We start from the raw sequence: 5815 nt of genomic DNA, 5'->3' as shown, positions 1-5815 counted from the left end.
AATTGATCAGAATATAGTAATTTCCTTTGTTCTTAATTTCTTTTCCCGTTGGAAATTTACTACATTTTGATGCGATGTTGAACAATAATTTGTTTGGGCTTTATTTAATATTTTATAATACCTCTATATGACAATTATCAACCCCTAACCACGCTTGTAAAGTCTAAAAGCTTCACTAATAATGTATTAAATATTTTCCCATAAACTAAATTTATTAGCATCAAATATTTAGGCATTTTAGTTCAATGAGAAGATAAAAACAATAAAAATAAAGTTCAACTTCTATTATTAATTTCTTTCTTGTTTTAATTATGGTTTAAAATTTTAATATTATAAATTCTAATTAAAAATAATTTATATAAATTAATTTTATTAAAAGATTAAATAATATTGCTTCATATTAATTATGTAAAATAAAAGCATTATTTAATTAAAAAACTTATAAGCTTTTTTCAATGATAATAAATATTATTACAATATTTTTATATAAAATCTTTGAATAAAGAATTAAAATAAACTGAGAAACCAATTATCAAACTCAAGATTTATAACCATTTCATCTATATTACATTAAATAAACAATTTTTTATAAATAAAATTTTCTCTCATCAACATCTGATAATTTAGCTTAATTTTAGGTTTAAATAAAAAAGTGGGTAATTTTAGGTTTAAATAAAAAAGTGGTACATAAACCCTAATTCTTTTGATCAATCATGTTGTGACGCCTTCATTTTTTCCTTTTTTCTTTCTTTTCTCTTCCTTCCCTTTTTTTTTTCATTCTTCTTTTTCCTCTTCTCTTTTCTCCACTTCCTCAGCCTTACTCCTGAAAACCCTAACTCTATCCCCTTTTTTTTACAATTCCAACCCAACAATTGATCAAAAATCTCAACGTTGCAGATTCTAGGGACCAAGCCCTTTCTCTACTCACTGTTGCGCTAAACCACTTTGATCTGGCAATGAAGCTTTCGTCTCATAAATAGGCCAAGGACATTTTTCCTCTCTCAATTCTTCTTCCACCCTCGAACTCTTCCCCTACCTTTCTGACCTCCAGCTTTCTCCTCATAGCCTCGTTAGGGGATTTCCTATTGACTGAGTTTCAAACCCTAATTCTTTCCAATTTTGTATGTTTTTGTTTATTTTATATGTTATTCTTTCCTTAATCTTGCCATTTTCCTGAGATGCATTGCCTTTTGGTTGCTCTAATTTCATTTTGTGAGCTTGCTATGCTATTTCTAGGAGAAAGTGGCTTTAGCTCACATTATGGTAAAGAGAACATGCTTATTTGCAATGGTATTGGTTCTTCTTATGGTTGCCATCTCTTTACGAGTTAGCTGAAACATTCGAACCATCTGGTTGGTGAGTTGCCAGTCCTTTATCTTTTCTTTATTAATATACTAGTTTTAACCTAGTGTTGCTCTTAATCGACTTCCATCATTTATGTCATTGAATGTTAATCATAGATTTTAGTGCATATGGATTTTATCTCTTTTACCAAATTAAAAATGCATCTCATCCATGTAAGATCCAGGTCAAATAAATTACGTGGTAATTTTGGCAGTTTCAAACAATTTTAGTTTCAGACCCTTTCATTTTTACTTATTGCGTTGTTGATACTCAGTGTGTTTATAGATAATCCTTGTTTAGTGGTGTGACAGTGCAAGATGCTCTCAAGGGAAATTCCATATAAAATACAGAGGATAGCCTATTGGGGTTGAAGTATGATCCTGTACCGATTTGGGGTTATTTTGACGTATGCTCGTTTGCTCTACATTATTGTGAGAATAAACCTATACTGGTTATCTTGGGATATTCACCAAACAACCTAGTTTTGGATTTATAATACTTGCTCCATTTTTGCAGCTTCACATTGAATAAGGACCTGTACTAGAATGGGTTGGTTTACCTCTTGTTGTAGTTAAAGGCATAGCTAGACAAACACGAATAAAGGTGAATGATTCTTTTCAAAATAGAGACACGAACTTTTGAAGACACACTCAATCTATGATCCTTTTTACTACCTTAGATTGACTATAGCTAAGGATGTACAAGGAAATATACTAATCTTATATAATGTTGCGCAATTTTTTAAGTACCTACTACCTACTCTTGAAACATGTTATATGAACATTGAAACATGGAATCTATAGATGTAGTTTAATTAAGTTAAAAGCATCATAAGGTTGAAAAGCACATGATATGAATGACAAAATGATTTATTTCTTCTCATTCTTGACTAGAGGAAGCATAAAAAATGTTGCTCGATCACTCTGAATAAAACATAAGAGTTACAACATTAATCATTTTCTGGTTTGTGTTTTACATTTTCTTAGCAACCTTTGAAATAAGTCAATTAATTGCTACAATTTTGGATATAGCTTTTGTTATTTTAGCTTGACTTTCTTGTTGATTTGTTGAATTGAAGTTGGATAAATGCAATGACTTTGTGATATGATTATGTATGATATTGCAGATGATGACGCAAAGGCACAAAGTGGAGAGAGAAGCAAACATTATGCCAAAATTGGATGGTCAAAGAATCAGGAAATTGCCAAGACTAACCCAAAGCTTGCAGCCATGAACAAGAAATTTGGAATGATTCATGGGTTATCTTCACTTGCAAGAATTTTCAAACTCATTTGTTTACTTTTGTACATTGGATTGAATGCTGGTTGTATACATTTCGACTAAATGTTAGTGTATTTTAATTGTTGTATCGATTTTTGTAGTGAATATTCAACCTTTATTTTAATTTTAATTTTATATTTTTAGTTGTATTTAAAGGACAATTTCTATCATTATTAATTGTAAATGTTTATGAAAATATATTAATATTGAAATAATAAAAAATAGAAAAAATTTTCTTAGACCTGTCTATCCCAACATTTTTAAGGTTGTTTTAGGCAAGTCTATCTTAACCTTTTTTAAAGGTTGCTTTAGACAAGGTCTATCTCAACCTTTTTAAGGTTGCCTTAGATGTGTCTATCTTAACCTTTTTAAGGCTGCTTTAGACAAGGTCTACCCTAACCTTTTTTAAAGGTTGCTTTAGATAAGGTTTATCCCAATCTTTCTAAGGTTGCTTTAGGCGGGTCTATCCCAATCGTTTTTAAAGGTTGCCTTAGACAAGGTCTATTCCAACTTTATTAAGATTGTCTTAGACAGGTCTATCCCAACCTTTTTAAGGTTGTCTCAAACGGGTTTATCCAAACCTTTTTTAAATGTTGGCCTTGATGAGGTTTTTTCTGACCTTTCAATAAAGGTCGGCTTATGTTGAATTATGCCGACGATTTTTCAAAAGCGTTGTGGGACCTATGCCAACTGCACTACAGACGACGTTCTCGAAAGCATTGTTAACAGTTATGCCAACCTTTTTTGCGTCGTCTTAAGTAAAAAAAGTGTCACAATAGGCCTCTTTTCTTGTAGTGCATCCTCCTCATCATCACAATGTGGTGCCCCCTCATTTCCATTGGGCCTTTTCCCTTTCCCAAGCCATATTCTTAGTTAGAACTCCCACCCATCTAGTGCACATGGCGAGTTGGGCTTCGGGTAACACGCCCCTTTGGCGTAGAAAGTTGCAACCGAAATGTTGCTTCATACTCATCCTCTGTTCCTGGGGGATCTTGTGCATCCCTTTCATCTTCGAAGTCCTCTCCCTCATTACTCTCTTCTCTCTCATGATGGGTCAGTGCTGAGTCGAACATCTCAAGTGGATACATTAGGGCTCGCAACCCATTAAGCTTTGCAAACTCCTGAAGTACTAGCCCCATTTCCTGCATCCATTAGATCATCCCATCAAGTTTCTTATAACAGCCCATTTTTTAGTGGTATCGAAAACAGTGGTTTCGGAGCCACCGAATCTGACGAGTAAGTTTGTAAATATTTTTATTTAATATTTTCAAGTCAAATGTGATTTAAAAATTTTTTTTATTTGATAATTTTTGTTATATAAACGATTTATTAAGTTCAAGTGGTAAGACCCTAAGGTCAAGTGGTTTTAGAAAATGTGGTATCGCGACATCGTTTCTATAAACTGAGTTGTAAGTATTTTTATAAATATTTACAGAATTTCATTAAGTTGGTATTAAAGTTTCGTTGAAAAATTTTAACGTTTCGATAGTTAATTAATTAAAAAGGACTAAATTGTAAAAGTTGAAAAAGCCAATCGCTATTAGTTTAAAGGTGTTAATTAATTAAAGAATTATAATTGGATGGTCTTATTGTGTAAATTGACCATCCTAAATATAGTGGGGTGGCAAGGGAACTTTAAATTTTTGGTTTTATTTATGTATAAAGGTTAAAATAATTAACAATAAGTATTATAATTAAAATAAAGATGAAAATTATGATTTGTTTCAATATTCTTTAAACACCGAATGTCACCATGGATAAATAAAGGGAGAAGCTCCAAGCTTCAGCCAAACAAAAATGGGTGCATGTAAGTGATTTATTTATCCGTTTCTAATCATTTTTATGGTTTTGAGATCATTGCAACTAGGTCCAGCTAGCCCATACCTTCGATTTTAAAATTGTTAAAGATTTTGAAAGTTTCCATTGATGAATTTAGTGATTTTTTATGTTAAATGATGAATTTGAAATATTAGTTATTATTTAAAAGTATTTTTTAAGTGATTTTTTTGATGAATTATCAATTAGGGACTAAATTGTTAAAATAATAAAAGTAGAAGGATTTGATGCGAAATTGTTGCAAAAATGGGTTGAAATGGAGGCCATGAATATTCACCTAGTGTAAAATTTCAAAAAAATGGTTAATTTGCATGTTTTAGGCTAGGGACTAAATTGAATAAAAGTAAAATCTTAGGGGTAATTTTGTAAAAATATCACAAATTACTAAATTGCATAAAATATCTTTTTACTCTCTAAATTAATAAATTGAATGAAATTAGTAATTTAAATCAAGACCGGGTGGAAAACTGAGGGAATGAAAAATTACTAAAATGCCCCTGTACTTTGACATTTCTGCAATTTAGCTAGGTAAGTTCATATGTTTAAGAAACATTTTAAATTATGTTTTAAATGCTATGATCTTATAATATCAAATTATGTCTCGGCGAAAAAATTCAACGGCGTTTCGATGATCATCGATTATGAAAAGGGATAGCTTCAGCTATCAATTATGAAAATGGATGGTGACGACCATCAACTATGAAAACGTATGGTGACGACCATCGAAAATGAAGAGGGATAGATTCGACTATCAATTATGAAAAGGGATGGTAACAACCATCAACTATGAAATGGGATGGTGACGACCATCGATTAATGAAAAGGGATGTTTTCGACCATCGAATATGAAAAGGGGCGGTTATGACCATCATTTAGAACACTTTGTGTGAGCTATGGTAAGGGTTTCAATTGACTTCACTACGACAAATATGGAAAGGTATGATGTACCAATAATCAAAGTATGAATTTTCATGTTTATGAAAGGTATGATATAAGTGATGCTATGTTATGTACCCATATCTTACCATATGATGATATTTCTAAGTTATGTGTTTAATCACTAGCTTGTTGCTATGGTTAACGTTATGTTTATGTCTTATATGTATGCAAATGAAATGGTAAGTGTTCAATAAGAACTAAGACATGTTTAGATGAAACTCAATGGAATGGTGATACATGGAAAAACATGATATGTTGTGATGGATGATAAATCCAATTGAATCATACTAAAGTATAATGGTTATCCATGTCAAATTTATATGAATCATGTTTAAATGAACTAACATGTGTTGTTGATGTGTTAGGGCTTATGCCAAGCTTGTGGATATGATTGATGTTTATGATTATGCTTGTA

General features: G+C 31.3%; 1 long non-coding RNA gene across 1 annotated transcript; it reads left to right on the top strand.

The window, feature by feature from the left end:
• The first annotated feature begins 711 nt into the window (after positions 1 to 711).
• On the top strand, positions 712 to 2780 carry LOC105790984 (uncharacterized). The gene is made up of 4 exons (XR_001132709.2): positions 712 to 1356; positions 1645 to 1775; positions 1861 to 1947; positions 2471 to 2780. It is a non-coding gene; the product is annotated as an uncharacterized LOC105790984 (long non-coding RNA).
• Positions 2781 to 5815: the final 3035 nt, after the last annotated feature.

The sequence above is a fragment of the Gossypium raimondii genome, chromosome 8 (assembly GCF_025698545.1).
Source record: "Gossypium raimondii isolate GPD5lz chromosome 8, ASM2569854v1, whole genome shotgun sequence".
Classification (NCBI taxonomy): Eukaryota; Viridiplantae; Streptophyta; class Magnoliopsida; order Malvales; family Malvaceae; genus Gossypium; species Gossypium raimondii.
This window is presented reverse-complemented; position numbering and strand designations above follow the sequence as displayed.